Here is a 22,635-nt window from a genome sequence, read left to right as displayed (position 1 = left end):
TGCTATGAGAAAATAAACCCTGCTAGCATAGCTGCCATTCATTTGTCCAGGGAATGATGCTCAAGCCACAGAAAGGATAAATAGGTCAGGCATGTGGTAGCACAACCACCTCTGCAATGACACAGCCTAAAACTCAGCATTGCATTGGACAAATGGACCTGAACAAATTCTCTTTTATGAAAAGTGAGCATGGCAAGTATACCTGGGGAGGGAATATCATTTGGGCTCAGACAATATCCTAAATAAATCTGAGATATGAGTCTGTTGCTTCATGAAGCACATGATCTCTCCCAGGCTGAGAAGGGCACCTGGAGTGCATGTTACCCTACCTTTGTTGTGTGCCCTTATTTTTTAAAAAATCTCTCAATATAGGAGATAAGCTGGAAAGTTCTCTTTTCTTTCAGAATTTACTTAATACACATTATGTCTGCAAGGCATTCATCTGGGTCTCCGCAGAGAAAAAAACTGTCAATGAATGGAACCATAAGATGGGACTGTAGAGTCCAAAGGAGGGAAATGTTTGGAGAAAGTTTTATTCACTCCAATATGTTTTGCTCTGCTGATTCCTTCACAGTTGGGAGCAGCACAAAATTCAAAGCAACTTTGGGGAATTTAGACAGCTAAAAGAATATTGGCAGGTAAAGGAGGAAGAAAGAGGTGGTGAAGACATATTATATTTTTATCCTGCATTGTTCCTCTTGAGCACTACTAGTGGGCAGATAATATATTTCACCATTAAAACACAAGAATTACCCTTTTATTGTTAGAAATGACACTTGTAACCTATACTACTGTTTCTGGAAGTGCGACCCCACTGAACTCGAATATGCTTGGAGATGATCCAAAGATTGTTGCTGCTGATGCTGAAATTAACAGTCTTTCCAAAGCTAAGAAAAATAATTCACAGGTAAAATTATTTTAGTTTTAGAGTTTTTCATGAGTTAACCTTGAATAGTCTGTACCTGTCATGTATGTTTGAGTCACAATTGTTGAAATCAGACTTGTGATATGATTACACGTGTAGTTTCATTTTATGTTTTTTATTTTTAGGATATTGATATTCCATGATACTCTACATATGAGATTTCCAAGTTGTGGTCACCACGAGAATACGAGGCTCAGACTATCCCTCAAGAGAGGGTCTGCTGACAGGATTATAGGAGGCCAGTGGCCTCCAGCTGCCTCATCTTGGGAATGTAAGCCATACTCCCTCTGTCCCTAAGCACAATGTGGCTACTAGTGTACACAGTGAGGGTGCCAGAGCTGAGCCATTCTTTTTAAATGCAGGACTCCACTTACAGGCCATTTTTTCTCTGGGGATCCTCATTAGCCTGGCTGAGATTTTCTCAGAGCTGCATAAGCTTTCCCACCATACCCTTCTTCCTTCCCTCTCTCCTTTCACAGATGTCAGACCTGTGTCTGCCAACTTCTAGTCTCTCTTCATTTTCTCCATCAAAGGTGTTTCTCCAATAAATCTTTTTCATATCTAATTTCATCTTGACATCTTTTTTATAGAGGTATTAAATCAATACTCTGATACTCAGGTATTCTTTCTCAATTTTAAGAATTACCTATCTGTAGTGTAAGTTTCAAAAAAAAGGATGAGGCCAGGCATGGTGGCTGACGCCAATCCCAGCACTGTGGGAGGCCCAGGTGGGTGGATTGCTTGAGCTCAGGAAATAGAGAACAGCCTGTACAACATGGTGAAACCCTGTTTCTACAAAAAATACAAAAAATTAGGCGAGTGTGGTGGAGTGCGCCTGTGGGTCCTGGCTACTCGGGAGGCTGGGGTAGAAGGATCACTTGAGCCTGGGAGGTGGAGTTTGCAGTGAGCTGAGATTGCTCCACTGCACTGCAGCCTGAGCAACAGTGTCAGGCTCTGTCTAATAAAATAAAAGTAAAAATGACATTATTCTATACTATTGAATAAGCTATTACTTGAAGAAAATTGGAAAAATACCTATTGAATAAGCTATTACTTGAAGAAAATTGGAAAAATACCTAATGTCACAAATAACTTCAGATGGACTGGTACAGACTAGTTACAGATTAGTTACAGCAAGAAAACATTTTAAAAGAAATATAGGGATATATATATTTATATATATATTTATATGTGTATATATTTATATATATATATATATTTTTTCAGAGTCACAGGGCTGGAAAATACATTATAGAGGAATCCAGAGTGCCTAAGTGTGTAATTTAAATAACATTCTCTATCATACCAAAATAAGATGTAGCTTTCATACCTCAGCAGTCTCCTGTAAGTAACTGATCCTCATTTCTATGAGATAGTCTATCAAGGAAAATAATAAAATGCTTTATATGTTATCTATGTTTACCAACATCCTCATAGTTACACAGTAGTTACACATGAAATATGCTCATATCCCTAGACATAGCATGGCTTATAAACAAGTTCAGCTTAAACTGTCTGCCATGAATCTTTACTATGACACAGAGTTACCCAAATAGTTACATCATCATGTTCAGCAATTTTTCTAAGTTATTAGGGTTGGTCCTGGCTCATAATTTAGCATTCTCTTTCTTCAACCACTAATACCATTTTTCTCTGAAAGTGGATCTCATTAAGCATAACCCTCTTCTCAAACTACTTCACCCTCTATCTGGAGAAACGATCTTACTTAGACTCCTGTGATTCTTTAAACAGATGAAACATGCACTAAATCTGTCTCAAAATGAAGTGCCTAAACTAATTAAGCTAAAAATATTCTTAAATTCTCTTGGTCTTCTCTTCCAACCACCCGGAAGACATTGGGGTTTCTAGCAGCCCCAGGAAAACAAGAATCTTTTCTTATCCTCAGGGTGATGTGAGAAGGGAAATTGATTTCATATTATATTTAGCACTTCATTGATTCTGTCTCCCCCGTTGAGAGACCCTGTTAGGACTAAACAAAAGACATCACTTTTATGAACTGCCTATAACTCTATGTCTTTGTTGGATTATGGAAAAGTCTGCCAGTGTGGAAAGCTCGAATTCAGAGTGCTCAGTGAGGCTTGCCCAATGGAGGCCAACTCAGTAAATCATATCTGACAGCCTTTTGTTAAAGAACTTTCTCAGTGCTCACTGTGTCCCCCTGTACTGGCCCCAGTAGCTCGCCCCCACACCATACCCACAGTTATTGGAACTTGTGTTGGTATTTACTCAGGATGATTTCATGGTCCTTGCCAGCACTGACTTACCTAATACTGATGAGCCTAGCTATAGGCCCCAGTCTTTGCAAATAATTTAAAGAAGCCTCAGAAGTCTTTTTGTTGGATTTGTTCTACAGTGATGACACTTGCAATTTTCTTTTGGCCTCTTGCTGATAAGAGTTCAATCATAAATGAAAGAAGATAAAACTCAAATACGACTGTTTTCCACACACTATTTCCATTACCTTTTGATAGTAATAAAATGATGCAAAAATAATGCATGTCCTTGTAAAGACTCAGAAACCGTGTCACCATGGCCACTTTTATACTTCTCAATAGATGAGCTTGTCAGTGACTCCAGTTAAGGTGCTACCAACCGTACTTAAGTAGGTTATAAGTGAAAACTATTTCCTTGAATTTTTTTTTTTTTTTTTTTTTTTTTTTTTTTACAGCCACTAAGATAGTGACTTTACCTCTACCTGGATATGTGAGGAAATGTGGTCACTCTAAAATTTCTACCCATCTCTCAGTCCCACCTCTCACCCTTGATGTCTGTTTGTAGAGGAAAATAGATCCCTGTATTTGTCTTTTATTGTTTGTTTGTTTTTGAGTTTTTTTGGAGATGGAGTTTTGCTCTTGTTGCCCGGGCTGGAGTGCAGTGGTGCAATCTTGGCTCACTGCAACCTCTGCCTCCCGGGTTCAAGCGATTCTCCTGCCTCAACCTCCCGAGTAGCTGGGATCACAGGCACCTGCCACCATGCCCAGCTAATTTTTTGTATATTTAGTAGAGACGGGGTTTCACCATGTTGGCCAGGCAGGCCAGGCTGGTCTCGAACTCCTGAACTCAGATGACCCACCTGCCTCAGCCTTCCAAAGTGCTGGGATTACAGGCATGAGCCACCACGCCCAGCCTGCTTGTATTTGTCATATTGCCATTTCATTTTACGTATCAGCAACACTATCTTTGTAGTGTGTGACCAGCTGTGCCCACTGTCTATACTTTTTCATACAAGTCATATCCACCCAGCTTTATGTTAAAGAGCTGCTTTAATCTTTTTGTTTTTGTTTGTTTGTTTTAGACGGAGTTTTGCTCTGTCGCCCAGGCTGCAATCTTAATATGTACGTAATTTTAGCATCACCAGAGCCATCATAAATGACCAATATTCTCAGATTTTATATACATACAACTGTAAAATAGTTTAACTTGTCTTTTTCTAAAAGAGCCATTTCAGAAAAAGTATTGTTAAAGAATGGAAATTGTAAACCCTGTGATCAAAGACAAACGTAGAGAAGATACTCGAGGCAGTTTTTCCAAAACATTTTGCTCTTGTTGAAAAAAAAAAAAAATCAATATAGATGAAAGTTAGATGGTAATATTGTAAGCTGGTTAGTTCTTAGGTGGACAGGAGAGCTATGGACACGCTCCATGAGCATGGTTTCCTGTGCTCCTAACTCCCTGTCTATACCCAAATTCTTAATGCTATAGTTTGTCTCTCCTTTTAGCTTTTTACCGTAATAAAAATTTTAACAATAAAATTGCACAGGGCTAGGCACGGTGGCTCACGTCTATAATCCCAGCACTTTGGGGGGCCAAGGCGGGCGGATCATGAGGTCAGGAGATCAAGACCATCCTTGCTAACACAGTGAAACCTCGTCTCTACTAAAAATACAAAAAATTAGCCAGACATGATGGCAAGCGCCTGTAGTCCCAGCTACTCAGGAGACTGAGACAAGAGAATCACTTGAATCCGGGAGGCAGAGGATGCAGTGAGCCGAGATCGTGCCACTGCACTCCAGCCTGGGTGATAGAGCGAGACTCTGTCTGAGGACCAAAAAAAAAAAAAAAAAAAAAAAAGAATATATTGCACAGAAGCCAAAAACATACATAATGGATTTAATTAATGCCAGTCAGCCAGGAGTGAATCATAGAGTCGTTCTTTGAATTTCAGGAGTTCTGCATAAAAGGCTACTAAGGTGTTGTTCCCATGGGGGAAGCACGTGGATCACTGAGAAAATTACCTTTATAATTTGGACTGAGAAATACTGAGTATTTTAGGCTTTTTTTTTTCTTAAATTATCCAGTCTTTCTCTCTCCATTAATTTAATAACATGATAGGTATTTATTTTCTTTGCCACTTCTAACAGTAATTGCACATCAAGGAGTGAATTAAGACCGTTTCTGTAGAATCAAAATTACCACCAAGTATCAGGTCCCTAAATGCTCTGCTGCCCCAAATAAAAGCTTTAGAATCCAAATGGAAAAGGTAAAATTCTGATTTTGCACTTAGCCATTATAACATTGGGAAAGCCACTTAACCTGTTTTAAGCTTCATGGGGCTGAGGAATCAAACCTGTCACCCTAACTAACCAGGTTGTTACTGAAATGAATGAGAAAATCTACAGGGAAGTAATTTGTTATATGTCATGTAAATATCACGTTATATTTATAGAAAATACATTTTGTATTGTTCAAATACTAAATAATCTCAAATCTTTTGTTTTTAAACTATCATCACTCCTTCTCCATCTCTAGAAGTGCTTTGCAGTTTTAATAATCAGGAAGAGAATAACAACTTAAAATAGTGTGCATTATTTTAAAAATAAAGTATGTTGAATGGTTTTTAAAGCAGACCATGAACCAAATCTTCCCTGCAGCCAGTTTTTGTAAATATGGCTTTATTGGACGGAAGCTACACCTATTCATTTACATATTGTCTACGGCTGCTTCCAAACTCCATGGACAGAACTCAGTCATGGCAACAGAGACCATATGGCCTGCAAAGCCAAAAATATTTACTGTCTGGCCCTTTACAGAAAATTTTGACCAACTCTTGGATTAATAGCACAAAAAGGGAACAAAGCAGTTTCATTAAAAAATCCCCTTTTCATCTGTTAAATATTTTGTAGATTCATACTTTAAAAATCTTGCTAAAGCTATTGAGAGTTGGTGAGAAAATGCATGATGTTACACACACACAAAATGTGGGTTTGCCTGAAAATGTGCACCTTGTCTGACTGCAAATTTGGTTACATTCAATGGCTTAAATATTCTGACACTGAGCCAGAAGGATTCCATGGTGATACTGAAAGCAGTGCCTGCCTCACAAATGAAACCAATTGCAGCTGTCAGCCACTGTCACTTCGGCTTAATTATTAAAATAAAGACAATTGGTTTTGAGCACACAGAACATTGGAGATTTGAAGATAATTGTTATGAAATAATTCTGCCTAGAAAACTAGTAACAGTACATGATTTTTATTGTGTGCCTGTCAGTGCAAAAATCTGACTGTCAAGCCCACTTTAAATATGGACACAAATAATAAGAGGTTGGCCTGTGCCTTTGAATTGGTAAACTGAAAAAAGAAACACACACACACACACACACACACACACACACACACACACACACACACCTGCAGAGGAGCAGGCAAATAACCTTTAAGTACAGTACAGAAACACTATTTCTTTAAGTGAAAAACTCAATATAAAAAAAGAGATTTTGTAGGGGTAGAATTCTGTACAGTTATTTCAACGTTGGGAGAGTATCCATCGTTGGCTTTTTTTTTTCCTGGTTGTTTTTTTTTTTTTTTCTCACCACAGATGTTCATCTGCATCCCATCTGATCTGAATATTCGCCTTTCTTGGCACACATCTCTTTATCTCCACTGTGTGTTCTTCCTCTGGGCCAAACTCCAGTGTCACAGATGTGCAGAGAGAGAAAGGAAAGAGAATATTAGGGATGGAAAGGCTGAGCTCAAATTAATCAACAGGTCCTTATGAGTACTGTTTATTTCCCTAAATTCCCACCTGCGCTGTTACAATCTAATAGCCAGACAAATCTGGCAACAAATCGCCAATCCGTGAAAGGATTTTTAGAAACTTATACCTTACGGAAGTAAGCCTTATAAAAATTGAGCCCAGGATAAATCATCCATAAATCCTTTATGTATTTACTTATTGTGCATAAAAATGGGGTACCTAATTCAAAATTTAGTGTTCCTTGCAGTAAATTTGAAAATCTGATACAATCAATAGAATCGTACTTTTAATGCCACTTCTTGAATTTAACACTGGATAGTATCAAAGAATCATTTTCCATTATTCTGTTCTGGTGAATGAAAGGCTCTAGGCAGTGGCTATTTAGTCAACATTCATAAATTTTCACTTTTCTAATCTCTCATCCAACCAGTGAAAATTTCCAAGTAGCTCTTTTTTTTGCTTGTTTAAAGAGATATCTGAATTTTCTCAATGCACACATTTGTGCTACACACGATTATACATTAGTCTTGTTATGTTTTATCATGTCTGCTTTTTTATCTCCTACAATAAGACTTAGCAATTTTTCCTTCTGTAAAGGGTGAAATATGATCTCTGTTGAAACTCAATTTGCAATCGTAGGACCATAGTAGTCATAGATAATATATAAATGTATAGACATGACTGTGTTCCAATAAAACTTTACAATGCAGTCAGTGAGCTGGACTGAGCCCCAAGGTCATTGTTTGATGAACAATGCTGTACTAGATTATATGTTTTTGAGGACAGTTTCTTTTCCTGGAAACTATTCCCATCAAGTAATACTTTCCTTCAGCCTAAAGAACTTTTTCCAGCATCCTTATAATGCTGATGACCATTCTCTCAGCTTTTGTGTGACTGGCATTGCCTTCGCATCTCCATCATTTGTGAAGGATATTTTCACTGAGTACAGAAGTCTAGGTCAACGGCTGTTTTTCTTCTGCTATTTCACATTTATTGTTTGATTGTTTTCTAGCATCCATTACTACTGATAAGAAGTCAACTGTTTTTATATAATCGTTCCCTGAATTGTCATCTGTTTTGTTTTGTTTTTGCCTTTGGCACATGATAAAATGTCTCATCTTAGCTTTTTATGATAGCAGCATGATTTTGATATGCCTAGATATAGGTTTTTTTTTTAATTTATTCTTACTGACATTTATTGAGCTCCTTGGATATGAAAGGTGATTTTTTTTTTTTTTTTTTTTTTTTTTGCTTTTACAAGAGTAGGAATTTCTTCAAAAAAATGCTTTCTGCACCTTCATTTTCTCCTTCCTAACACACAGTTGCGTGTGTGTTAGACCACTTCACATTTTTGCATAGGTCACTGAGGCTCTGTTAATTTTATTTATTTTTCTTTTTAATTGCTTTTTAAAGTTATGTATATTTTAATAATTGTAACAAATAATAACTGTATATATTTATGTGGCACACTGTGATCTTTTGACACACACACACACAGTGGAATAATTAAACCAAGCTAATTAACACATGCAGCACCAAACATACTCATGTTTTTTGTGGTAAACCTTAAAAATCTACTCTCAGCAATTTTTTAATACGTTACATTGTTACTAACTATATTCGCCAGTTTCAGTTAGACAAAAGGAGTAAGTTCTCCTAATTTTCTTTCAATCTTTTTCTCTCTATTTTTTTAGAATATATATCTTGTGTTGATCTGTTTTTAAGTTGACTAACCTTTTTTTGTAATCAATGTCTAAACTGCGCTTTAACCCAGTAAGTGATTTTTTTTTGTTTGTTTTGTTTTGTTTTAGATATTGGACTCTTCAGTTCTGTAATTTCAGTTTAGTTTTTTAGTTTTAATTTCTCTATTGAGATTTCTCATCTGTTCACTCACTGTTACTTTTTTTTTCCTTTAGGCCCTTGAAATTTAAATGGCTCTATCAGTTGATTACAACATCTGGAATATTGCATGATCTATTTGTATTGATTGTTTTTTTAAAAAGTCACATTTTCACTGTGTGTGTGTGTTTTTTTTTTTTTTTCCGCATGCCTAGTAATTTGTATCTTATTCTGGACATTATAGTGATGTGTTATAAGACATCTGGATTGTGCCAACTTTCTTTCTTGACAACATGTTCAATTATGGGCAGATCCTCCTGTCATTGTGAAGCTTGATTTTATTATTTTTTATGACATAATGATTTCAATTTTGAGTTGATACTTAGGATGTGGCCTTTATTTTAGAATGTAATCTTTATTAATATGTTGTTAATTTTCTTGGATCTCACTTGAATATATTAGTTTATTAGAGAGGTTTCTCTGCTCTTCCTGGACCAAAATTCTATCATCCACACTTAAAAGGCCTTTGGTATCATGATTCTGCCATCATCTCTGTAAGAAAAAACTTCTGCTGTCTCGGTTGTTTATCCTATGCCTGTACAACTTCTCTCAGTCAAGACCCCATGGTAACTTCTCATGCAGACTTCTGGGTACTTTACTCTATGTAGCCCCTATTTTCTGGGATCCTGCTCAGCAAATTTCAGCTGTTTTAGTGGCCTGGAACTCATATTTGCCTTAGCAGCTCAGAGGTATTGCTTCACTACTTGAGCTCTGATTTGATCTGCCTTGAGGTATGAACATATCCCCAGGCAGAAAGCCAGGGAATATGTTTACCTTCTCTTAAGAATTGGAGGCTGGGTGTGGTGACACACACCTGTAATCCCTGAACTTTGGGAGGCCAAGGGGGGGCGGATCACCTGAGGTCAGGAGATCGAGACCAGCCTAGCCAATATGGCGAAATCCCGTCTCTACTAAAAATACAAAAATGAGCTGGGCATGGTGGCACACATCTGTAGTCCAAGCTACTTGGGAGGCTGAGGTAGGAGAATTGCTTGAACCCGGTAGGTAGAGGTGAAGTGAGCCAAGGTTGCGTCACTGCACTCCAGCCTGGGCGACAGAGCAAGACCCTGCCACAAAAAAAAAAAAAAAAAAAAAAAAAAAAATTGTAGACTTGAATTTCCTATTATCCAATGCCTGAAAACCATTGGTTTCTATATTTTGCCACTTTTTTATAGTTTTTTACTCTGGACAGACAAATCATGAACAAAAAATTAAAGGAGGATCTAGTATCAAATTGTGAATTAATATTCATCTAAAGACAGATGAAATATAAAGAATGCATCTATGTCTAAAAAGTGGTAAGAAATTGAAATGAGAAAATCTAAATTAAAAAATATTGTGATGAAGTGAGAAAGCTCACTAGACAAAAAAAGACATACATGCAGTCACCAAGCATACGAAAAAAAGTTCAGTATCACTGATCATTAGAGAAATGCAAATCAAAACCACAGTGAGATACCATCTCATGCCAGTCAGAATAACTATTATTAAAAAGTAAAAAAAAAAACATGTTGGTGAGGTTGTGGAGAAAAGAGAATGCTTATACACTGTTACCTGGAGTGCAAAGTAGTTCAACCATTGTGGAAAGCAGTATGGTGATTCCTCAAACTGCCAAAAGCAGAACCAACATTCAACCCAGGAATCCCATTACAGGGTATAAACCCAGAGGAATGTAAATCATTATACCATAAAAACACATACATGTGTATGTTCACTGCAGCACTATTCATAATAGCAAAAACATGGAATCAATTCAAATGCCCATCAATCACAGATTGTATAAATAAAATGTGGTCCATATACACCATGAAATACTATGCAGCCATAAAAAAGAATGCAATCATGTCTTTTACAGGAACATTGATGGAACTGGTGGCTATTATCCTTAGCAAACTAATGCAGGAACAGAAAATCAAATACTGCATGTTCTCACTTATAAGTGGAAACTAAATGATGGGAACTCACGAACACAAAGAAGGAAACAACACACACCGGGGTCTACTTAAGGGTGAAGGATAGGAGGATGGAGAAGAGCAGAAAAAATAACTGTTGTGTACTAGGCTTAATACCTGGGGGATGAAATAATCTATACAACAAACCTCTATGACATGAGTTTACCTACATAAAAAAACTTCACAGATACCCCTGAATCAAAAGTAAAAGTTTAACAACAACAAAATACCCTCACACTTTAAGTCTTTTCAAATAGCTTGCTGAGTGTTTATGAGCAAGTTGAGTAATGAGAACATAAGGTTTTGCATCTGTATTTGCAAAATGATTATCATATGTCTATCCTGTCTGCTACATAGGCTTTTAGATATGACATAGCATAGTTTTTACATGGATAGCTAGACTTATAATCTCACTACTACAAGATCTTGGACAAGTTATCTATCCTCTCTGATCCTCATTTTTTTCTATAATTGGGATAATAGTAATTGCCTTATAATGATATTAAATATTAAAATAAATAATTTTTTGATAATTCCTTTATCATAATTGGTACATGGTAAACACTCAAGAAATGTTAACTATTTTATCAATATACTATTAAAAAGTATCATAAATATAAATAATTATATTAGTAAAGTTGTGATTGTAGTAAATGACCATGTATAAGTAAATAATGCCATAAGAAATTGAATGTTATTAATATTACATTGTATAATCATAAGACTATTTTCTTATATTTGAAACGACAAATGAAAGTAAACATTTTGAAAATTTATTCTTCTTTATCAGGTGTGGTGGCTTATGCCTGTAATCCCAGAGCTTTGGGAGACCCAGGTGGGTGGATCTCTTGAGTACAAGAGTTCAAGACCAACCTAGGCAACGTGGTGAAACCCTATCTCTTAAAAAGAAAATACAAAACAAATTAGCTGGCCATAGTGGTATGTGCCTGTGGTCCCAGGTACTCGGGAGGCTGAGGTGGTAGGATGGCTTCAGTCTGGGAGGCGGAGGTTGCAGTGAGTCAAGACTGCACCAGTGCACTCCAGCCTGGGTGACACAGTGAGACACTGTCTCAAAAAAAAAAAAAAAAACATAAAACAAACAAATAAACATTTATTCTGCTTTGATTCTGGCCATCTACATATATAATTAGACCCTAACCTATCAAAAAGAATTTTGATACTACTTATCAAATAATGGGAGTTCTTAAAAGTATCTGTAAGACAGGCAAAGCAAAGAGGGAGGAAATCACAGGGTACTAAGTAAAATAATCACAAACAATAAGTAGGTAATAACCAAAAAAAAAAAGAAATGTTTTATTAACACTTAAATTTTTAAAATATTGTTTTCTTATATTTTATTACTTCTTAAAGAGTTTTTTTGTGTTTATTATTTTTTGGCTCTAGTGATAAGGCTTCAGCTTAAACTATTCTCTAGATTTCTTATGGAAACATAGAAATTAAGAAAAAAAATAAAAACATTTGGGATCCATTATTGTGCCCTATTCGTCCATTTGAAGTGTGATGCCTCTCCAGTTGTCATGTTGTTATTCTAATCATTTCCTGTGCTTATTCTCTCAACTCTCCTCTTTCTCTCTCACCCTTTAAAAAAATAATCCTCAATACTAATTAAGGCAGAACTTTATCACTGAGAATTTCTGAATTACAAGAGAATGCTGAATTTTACAGGATGAGGGAAAAGTTTGACGTTGCATAAACAAGCAAAAAAAAAAAAATACGCTAACTCACATAACAGAATTTGTATGAATACATTCTGATGATCTCTTTTTGTACGGGTTTTGAATTTTGGTTTTGCATTATTGAAAACAATCTTAAGCAGAAGATAGTAATAACAGTGCTAAATAGCTGTTCACTGAAACAGTATCTATATAATAAACTTTTGAGGATTAAATGCTATAAGTAAAAGGAAACTAAAATCTGTGAGAATGCCGAGTTACACGTTGTAAAAGCCAAACAGAATTTAGAACTCATAGGATTCATATAAATTTCATTGTAGACCTCCTAGTTCACAGAAGGGTCAACCTAAAGATCTTGCCAACTGTAGAATAACACTTTAAGACTATGGGAGACCCTAGTAATAGGACTGAAGGAAAAGCTATGGAGTGGCAGTTCCTTGGGCTTCAGTAATCCATCTAAACTTGAAGACTTTAAGATAAAATGAAACTTGAAGACTTTAAAATAAAATTACGTGCTTTTTATTTTTGAGAGCCATGGTTGCTTTGTTTATAGTCATTTTTTTAAAAGTCTCATTAACTTTGTTGTTTTTTGTAGGCAACATCTTTGTTTTGTCAGAGATCCAATGCAATAAGAAGCACTATCCAAGTTTCCAGAAAGTGTGAGCACACACCTTGTACTGACTTAGGGTTGAACTGTATACTCTAAGTTTTAATTACGAGTTTAAGACAAAGACTGAAATCGACATTTTGCATTTTCAGCAAGACGGTAAGAACTGCAAATACTTTATGCTACACTCATTAAATTGTGGCCACTTGGATGAATTAAATAAGAGTAGCAATAATATTTTAATGTTAAATTAAATATTTGAAATGTTAAGACTAACATTTTAATATTATTTTGATTTTAAATAAAAATCTTTAATGTCAAAATATATTTAATACTAGTATATTTAACATTGACATCATATTGTGAAACCACTAACAATGAAAATTTCTAAATGATATTGCGAAATGGGCATTAGCAAATAGCAAAGTCTTCTGATTCCAAACCTGCTTTCTTCTCCCATTTGTCTGTATTCAGCAGTCACTATCTTCTTTGTAGCATATACAACATCTAGCATAGAAGTATATACAAGGTGTTAGTAAACATGTGTTGATTGATGCATTTCCTTTGATAGAGATAGAAAATGCTTGAAACATATGTCTGATTAACAAATACTTATTAAAAACTTGTTATTCAGCAGATTTCAACAACAAAAATAAATTGTTAAGCTCTGTGTGTAGCTGAAGAGATGGACAAGAAAGAAAATTATAATGCATATAAAATGTGTTTTGATATAAAGGCAAATATAAGGGTGCCTTGGTACTGTAAAATGAAAATTCGGCTTAGGGATGGGGTGCATACGTAAAGGTGAACCAGTGTGTTCCAGGAACAAGTCAGTTTGCTGATGTTTAAGGTGCAAGTGGATGAATGGAGGATATGAAACCAGCAGAGAATTTGATTATAAAGTGTTAGTGAGCTTTGTTAATACACACATACTTACAGAAATACATACCTGCAACAAAAATAAAATGCACCAAAATGTTAATAAAGACCATCACTGGATGTCAGAATTGGGGGTGGTTTTTAATTTTACAAATGTTAAATGTTTAAAAATGTTTTATAAACATTTTACAGTGCTTATATTTGTGAAAAACGATGTAGATTATTTAAAATCAGGAACTGGTGAGACAAAGTAAGTACAAGATTAACAACAAAAACAAAACAAAAGTATGTGGAAGGTAGCAGCCAAGCTTCAAAACTAAAGTGTTTAGAGGAAAGAAAGAAAGAGAGAGAGAGAGAAAGAGAAAGAAAGAAAGAAAGAAAGAAAGAAAGAAAGAAAGAAAGAAAGAAAGAAAGAAAGAAAGAAAGAAAGAAAGGGAGAGAGAGAGAGAGGAAGGAAGGAAGGGAGGGAGGGAGGGAGAGAGGGAAGGAAAGAAAGAAAAGAAGGAAAGAAAGAAAAGAAGGAAAGAAAGAAAAAAAGAAAGAAAAACAGACACAGATGGAGATTGGTGTATATTAGCCCAAAATATTCTGCTTTGAGATAAGGCTTATTTTAAGCTGATGGCAATTTAGGAATAGCAAATACAGAAAAAGCTCTCTGCCCTCCAGCTTTCTGTCTAAAAGTGGGACATAAATTTTCCTTTGTAAACATAACACAAATTTCCATTTGTAAAGATGTCTTTCTTTTTTGTATCAGAAAGAGGAGGACAGCTCTGTCAGTGGAGATTCCTCTTATCAATGGAGAAAGCACTTGAGTCTATAAAACACATCTTACTAAATAACCCTTATATTCCATTAGTTTTCCTCATACTTACATTTCCACAATTTATATTCCCTAGAGGTTTGGTGCCTTCCCTTCTTTTGTATAGTTACTTCTCCACAATTTATCATCCTTTGTTAAGATGGTATATGAGCCCTAAATTCTAACCATTTCCTTTTGACACATTTCTATGTGAATACCTGTACATACATATGTAATTAAATATGTTTTTTTTTTTCCTTGCTAATCTATCTTTTGTGAGTTTACCTCACAGGTCTTCAACTACTAGATCTAACGAGCTAAAAGTATAAGGATAGTTGTCTACTAAATTGCAAAAACATAACAAAAGGAGGGTAAATATGCATATGCCCATTTTTTCAATTAGGCTTGTTGGTGTATCTGGAAATCTAACACAAAAGTCTGTGATGCAGAATCTTGGTAAGAAATTTGCATACCCATGTAAATAGAAAGGCAGAACAATATTTTGTCACAAAGTCAAAGTTAAGCTGGGGTATCAAGGGATAACTTCATGATGACAAAACTATAATATATGTGAAATAATAGGCACATAAATCTTGTGGTCTGATTTTGAAATCTAACATATAATGAACCTAAAACCCAGAAAATATTAATAAGGGCATTTAGAGAGTTGAAAAATATAAAGCAATTGAAAAGAAAAATTTAAAGTAAGTTTCAAGAGATGAGAGAGGAGGGAAAATATTAAGCAGCACCTACAAATATACCAGGTATTGAAAAGAGTAAGACTGGAAGAAAGTTATTTTGTAGGACAGAAAGTATTATTAGAAAATGATAGACATAAGAGATTTATCAGGTCATCTGAGAAAATAAGAAAGTGATGAAGGTTTGAATCTCATAAATGAAATTTTTGAAGATAACATTAATAAATATCAAAGCCAATATCAACAAACATCAAAGGACTATATAATATCAATTGTAGAAAATATATTATAATCAAGTGGGTTACTAGATAAGCTGTACTAATTCTATTACACAGAAATTTCCAAGATATTTATTACTGTGGAATTTACCCACCATGTCTATGAAAAACAGAGAGGGACACAATCAGCATTCAAATAGAAACCACTGGGTCATATTTAAAATCCATAAAACCTTTTATATGAAAAGTCAGACTCTGGTTCACATCTAATGTCCAATTTTTAAGCTATCCATTTGCATTAAGTGCTATTATTTCTTTATTGCTAGGTATGACCATTAGTAAAATGCACTTACCTATAATGTGATAAAAACTATGAAAGATGTCATAGCAATCATGTTTGAAAATTAGTTCTAGCCCATTTGATGAAAACTTCCATTACCGTAATAAACAAAGAAATAGGTCAAAATTCCTAACTATGGAGGCATATGAGGGAAATGTGGGATGTTTCCTGTTATAGATTAAAATAAGTTCTCTTTTTGTACTCAAAAAGAGATTGCTAAGGTTAAGGTGCATATATCTGGGGATCATTTCATTCCAGGTCTCTGATTCAATTAACAATTTATTTTAATAACAATAATAATTATATCCAATGTTTACTGTAGACTCACTGTGGTCAGGCATTAATCTAAACTTTCTAAGTAAGTGTGATCAGTTAGTGTGCATGTCTTTCAGTTCTCACAATAATTAAAAGGGGTACATGCTACGATTTTCATGGTTTTAAAGGGCAAAACAAAAAAAAATCAAATAACTTTAAATTGAGAAAGTTAGCTGAGTTGAAACTCAAACCCAATCAACACCTAAATTCATGGTTTTCATCATACATCATACCTCCTCCTCACATATTAGGAAATTTGTAATACTAAAAAAAGTAGAAATAGCCTCTCCAGGAAACAGAGTTAGAAATAATTGACCAATACAAACAATTCTATCATTCAGCCTAATACAAACTGCTCAGGATATTGAAAGACTTATATAGAAGCACTGTGTTAGAGAGGTCACAAATCAGATGAAAGAAGACTGGTTTTACCCTGTAGTCAGTAGAATGAGGTTCTGTAATCCAATGTGCAATGGGCCAGTTATACATGTCCTTACAAATTTAAGCAGTGCACACATGCCATATGTGTGTGCATTTGTGTGTGTGCGTGTGTGTGTGTATGTATATATATGTATGCAAGGCAAGGGTCTTCTTTTTTTGTCTCTTTCTTTTCTTCTTTATTTTCTCCAGGCAAGAGTTTGATGCCAAGCCTGTTCACAAAGTTCAGCTTTGGGGTCGTGAGAATTTTGCTGCAAACAACTGACAGTTTTATGTTCCTGAGACTCACAAAGCTTTCATCCTCTTCCTGGTCTTTCTTTACCGTCATGTCTCTTAACCTCTTCTTCTTGACCTGCCTCAACTATTGTTTAGAATCATATAGGGGAGTCTGGACACAGAAAGCTAGAAATTCACCTTATTACCTGAATTTTATTGCTGGAACACATTTGACAATATTTCAGTCAATTTTTCCTGCAATGGGATCTATTCAGGCAGTCAGATAATGGTCTCCTTTTGAACAAGCTGGATCTCTGGAGATAAATATAAGTATTAGAGAGAGATGGCTCTATTGAGGTTTTTCTACAATCAAACAAAAGAAAGTAATGAGAAAGAGATGACTTAGTAGTCTTAAATATGATTCCCTGTTTTGTGTCAGACTTACTTCACACACAAATCAGTAAATTGTGATTTCAATTGATAACTTCAAAAATAACGAAGAAATGCTCATGGAAAGAATGGTCTCTGTAAGACAGAGACCTAGAAGGAAGTCTTTCTTAACTAAAGGTCAGGCCACAATTTCCGGCACTGGGTATATTGTACTCTCAGGCAATTCATGACTTCAAGACACCAACTAGCTTTCAGGAGTAAAAACAAACAAACAAGAAACTGAATAGACAATCTTCAACATACATACAAACTTTTTTGGATTTGTTTTTACACTAGCTGTTTGAAACCTGGAACACATTTTTCCCATGAAAACAATAATATAAATTGTGGCTAGGTTCTTAAGGTAGTTGAAAAGAAGGCTATTTAACCAATAATGTCTTTGAAATAGAGCACAAATGGCATTAACCCTAGATCCAGTTTGTGGTTACAAGTGAGGATGGGGAACCATTAAATGAAAGAATATGGGAAAAGAAATTTTTCCCATTTTGATACGCAGTACTGAATCATATATAGATATAGCAAAATAGCATTTGTTGATGGCTTTTTGTCTTTGTGTTTTGAAGTTTGAAAAAATAAGAAAATTTAGTATCACCATAAAATTAGAAACCAGCAATAAGCGCCATTAATATATTGGTAAACGAATAAAGAAGCCAGTTGCAAACAAAATACATGGTATAAATTGTTTGCCTCTCCCTCTCTCTTTCTCACTATTTGCATATAAAAAATTTTGGAAAGATGAAACAAATTTTATTTAACTTTTTATTTGTAAAAGTTAAATTCTGTTAAAATAGTTGTTTGGGATATCAATGATGATTTTCTGGGTATGAAGTCTTCAAATTGTATGTGCTTAGACAGAGTATCTGTTATTTAAGCCTTTCGATAGGTATTCCCAAATAGCTCTCTAGGAAAGTGATTGTCAGTTGCATTCTCACCAGAAGGTCATAGAAGTAGATGGCGTAAAAATTTTGTAATAGGTTTGTTTGTTTTCAGGACTATTTTCCTTTCCATCCCTTCCCCACTTTGGCTGCATTTTTTGTCTCCTACCTAAAAGGACCTGGTGCATTCTAGATTCTCAAAGCTTCTCTTCTACCCCCCCCCCCCCCCGCCCCGCCGTGGGGTATTACACCATTACTCTATTACACCATTACTATGACTCTATTACACCATTACTCAGAAATTGCCCCTTATTCAAAATTCCCACCGGATTTCCAAAACTTGCATCTCATTCTCTGTAAAAATTCCCGGATGAAGGGCATTCACAGAGCTAAGATTTGTTTTAGGCATTTGTCTACATTTTGAGGTTTAAATATTTTCTACAGTCTGTTTTATCCATAATTCCATGTATACTAAAAGTACCATTTTAAAGGAACAGCTGAAGGAATGGATGAAAAACTACATGGCGGCTGGAATTGGTGAATTATACTGAGATAATAGTTTTCAATAGCTTTAAGATATTTGTATGTTTTGTTGAGATCGCCCATTTCTAAGACATAATGAAGGATGTGATCAATGACTTATGTAAAGGAGCATTCCAGATTGTTTAACATATCAGATAAAACTAGACACAAACGCCAATTATAATGCATTTATGCGAAGGAATAAACACTTCTAATCATACCACATATGAAGGATGCTAATGGCATACAGAATGATAAGGATACAGAATTAAGTAAAAACTACAATATAAGAGTTCAAAGTCTCACGAATTTGTTATAATTAAATGTATAAATAGATCCACCAAACAGATCCATAGATAAATTTATCCTGATTAGTAGTCATTTTGGATGTCGACTATAAATAGCAATTTTGGTTCTCTATTTCAAATTGCTTCACAAAGATTTCCTGTATCTCTCATAATTCAGGCTATGAAATACAATTTAATAAGATTTTATACTTGATAATAAACTCTCCCAAGCCTGTCTCTAAGAATTTTTGTGTAGTGGATGAAAACTTGCTATAAAACAAAAATTCAAGTAGTATGAGTGGATCTTTTTTGCCTTTGCTATTTTTCATCCCTGAATGGGGCAGGCGCTTGTTTTTTTTTTGTTTGTTTGTTTATTATTATTTTCCTCCCCTCTATTGCATAGAATAAAAATAAATAAATAAAGACACACAAGCTCCTTGTCATTGCTATGCTGGGCAACAGGCATTTCAACTGGGGTTTATGAGGTAATAAATTATTGTTCCCTGTCCTGGCAAGTTACTTTTTTGAAAGGCCACATCCGGTCCTTGGGGCACCAGCTTTTATTATGCATTTCATATTGACCCAAAGGTCAAATTAACTGACCTTATCTATGTGAAAAATCAGCTGGTTGCCTAGAGAAATAAAATCTTTTACAGAGACTTTCGGGACAAGAAAAAAAAAAAAAAAAAACCACAGGAAATCTCAATCCCATGGCAGCTGGAACGTCCAATTAGAAAAAGAGAAAATTTGGAGGAATTTAATTTTTGAATGATGAGTTAGAATCAATAACAATTACATTTTCTCTAAGGAATGGTAGAGCCAATGAGATCCCACATGTCATCTGCATCTTCACACATATTTTACATATCACAAATTTGAGGGAGGGCAGAAGAGAAGAACCATTCATTTGGTGGACTCTGAGGCCTAATGTGGCAACTCATTTTATGGGAATAAGTAAACCATCCAGGTTCTGAAAGAAATCATTCTTGACCTAAAAGAGTCAAAGTGAGGGCAAATCTCCACCTCCCCCAACCCAAATGCAAAATAGATACTCTGTGCCTTCTGAAATATAGTGACTTAATAGAATAGAAACAGAGGTGAATTCACTTTTCTAAAACTTCTATACCTCCACTTCCTCATCCGGTAAATGGGATAATAATTCTTGAATCTCATCATTATATGTATGAATCAAATCAGACAATATAGAAAAAATCTTAGCACTTAAGTTCTGGCAATAAGCAATGAAAATGTTAGTCTTCTACATTACTTAAAAGAAGAGGTAAAATAATTATTACTGGTTTCACTCAGAACCACAAAATATTACTTTGCTTTACCTGTACTATAGCAAAATAAATACATTTTTCTCTACCTGCAATAGCCAAAAATAAATAACTAAATAAATAAGCTCATGTCGCCATTTCTTAATTTATTGCTTTATTTCTCTTCTTTTCAGTTATGCACGCAAACATAGCCCTTGACATATTTAATGTGAAAAATGATTTAGAATGGTGAGGGTAGGTATTTTGACACCACTGACAGTTTGTGACTCTAATATGTGAATTTGATTCAAATATGTAAACTCAGCATGTGTCTGAAGAAATTGTGAGATGGGGGACATTGATTAGGCTTCCTTGAAAAAATTCTGCTAGATACCCCATACCAATCCTTGTGTCTCTTATTTTAATGACTGGGCAAAACTCATGACTCTTCTCTCTGAAAAAAATTATTTTAAATTAATCATATGTAAACAAAGAGGACAAATCAGATTTGATGAATGAGATTTTTATGCTGCATCAAAGCCCATGTCAGGTGGAGGCCTGCTGTATCATCTAGTATGGAAAAGATTAAGTCACACAACACACATCTGCTTGGTGAAACGCTGAAAAAGTTAATGGCTGTGAAAAAGAGTTTGAACCCCTAGCTGAGGTCAGAAACGGGGTGATTTAGTGACTTCAGTAAACAGACTTTCAATGGGGGTAAAATGAAGTTTGGTTTCATTTGCCCAGTACATATAGAACATTAATAAAATTATTGGTGTTCAAAGATAAGTTCAAAGCCACTTAGAAAGTGAACTATTTGTAAAAATCAGTCAATTGTTATATTAAATAAATCCATAATTAATAACTTCATCTTTTAATCTTATCAAACCCAGGATGTAATTTTAAAAATGGAGAGCTAAAGATGAAATTACTCAGCCAACTTAGAAAAAAACATAGAAGAGAAAGATGACCCTTTACGCCCAAACACTGAGCACACAAAGGTTGAACCAAACACTCTGAAACTAACAGAGCTGACTTTCATGCCTTTTCTAAATTCATATGGAAGGGAATGTGATCTTCCTATGCCAATTCATATGCAAAGTTGATGTAATTTTACGAAACTATGGCAAAGAATATGCTCTTTTAAATTCTTAGTTTTTGTTTCTCAGGTGGGATTTGAGGTTCAGGACAAAGAAAGTCAAATCAAAAGAAGAAAATGACAGAAGTCAGTAAAAAAAATCAAAAGAGTAATTTTGGAACTGAGGATTTGGTGAAGAGCAGGATTAAGTAAAACTAGATGCCTCTGAAAAGAAGGATTTTCTATGATTTCAAAGATGTAATGATAAAAATTCTGTCTACTTGGTAGAAAGGACTGATAACATATCTCTAGAAGTGCATGTATGGATGAAGACATAGACATATTCTTTAAGGAGAGGCTTTGCTGGATCTTGAGCCCTAAGGTAGATCTGTTGGCTTACTATATTTACGGGAGCAATCTGACCCAGTAACAGTGGCTGCTATTTCAAAGGCATTTGTATTTCCTTAGAGTCTTGGAGAAGGAGCAAGCATGGTGTCTTTGGGGGTGTAAAAAGACCAACTTGGGGATCTGGAGCGGATCAGATTTCCTCGGCCTCCATGTCTCCACGTTTCCTGGTGGAAAGCAGGAACGTGCGTGAGCTGCTTTGACTCCAAGTACCCCAGGAACCGTCAGTGAACCTGAAAGCCCCCACATCTGGCTATGGCTTACTCTTGTTTGCTTTAAGTTCTGCACACAGACGACCACCCTGACTGTGAATTCAGGGATGGCCCAGCCTTCTTTATGCACGGCCAGCGAGGTGCAGAGTCTGAAGGCTCACCTGGTCTGAGGGTGAGGTCCACCACATTTTCAACTTGCCTTTGTTTTTGTTAGTATTACTCCTTTTGAAAGGGATTTCTGCAGGGGAACGCATACATTCATCATCATCGCTCCTTGGCCTATTCCTTCTCCATTATGTATAAACTATGTCTCAGCAAAGAAATGGTCAGTGCTTTACAGCAATACCCCAGACACATAACACTGAAGAACAGAAATTTCTGATTTAGATACCTCCAGTAACAATTTACTTCCAAGGAGCTTCATTTAGCTTTATGATGGTTCAGATTTTTTTTGTTGTTGTTGTTCCAAAAAAAATTTTCTATCTAGGAGTATAAATTGAATAGAAAAACAGATTTCCAAAGAATCTTAGACAATGATTCAGCACAGTATACTGCACTTAAAAACCAATA

The 22,635-nt window shown here is 35.3% G+C and overlaps 1 long non-coding RNA gene across 5 annotated transcripts in view; it reads right to left on the bottom strand.

The window, feature by feature from the left end:
- LOC104654045 overlaps positions 1 to 22,635 on the bottom strand; it is a 136,208-nt gene that overhangs the window by 98,366 nt on the left and 15,207 nt on the right. For 3 of the 5 annotated variants that reach the window (XR_746770.2, XR_004055169.1, XR_746771.2), the window contains exons 3-5: positions 17,184 to 17,291; positions 13,518 to 13,581; positions 6,759 to 6,853 (exon numbers count right to left, since the gene is read on the bottom strand). This is a non-coding gene — a long non-coding RNA (uncharacterized LOC104654045). Of the gene's footprint in view, positions 1 to 6,732; positions 6,854 to 13,517; positions 13,582 to 17,183; positions 17,292 to 22,635 lie in introns of those variants that run through there. The other 2 variants (XR_746769.2, XR_004055168.1) reach the window with 2 other exon arrangements.

Source organism: Rhinopithecus roxellana, chromosome 19 (assembly GCF_007565055.1).
Source record: "Rhinopithecus roxellana isolate Shanxi Qingling chromosome 19, ASM756505v1, whole genome shotgun sequence".
In the NCBI taxonomy this organism is placed as follows: domain Eukaryota; kingdom Metazoa; phylum Chordata; class Mammalia; order Primates; family Cercopithecidae; genus Rhinopithecus; species Rhinopithecus roxellana.
This window is presented reverse-complemented; position numbering and strand designations above follow the sequence as displayed.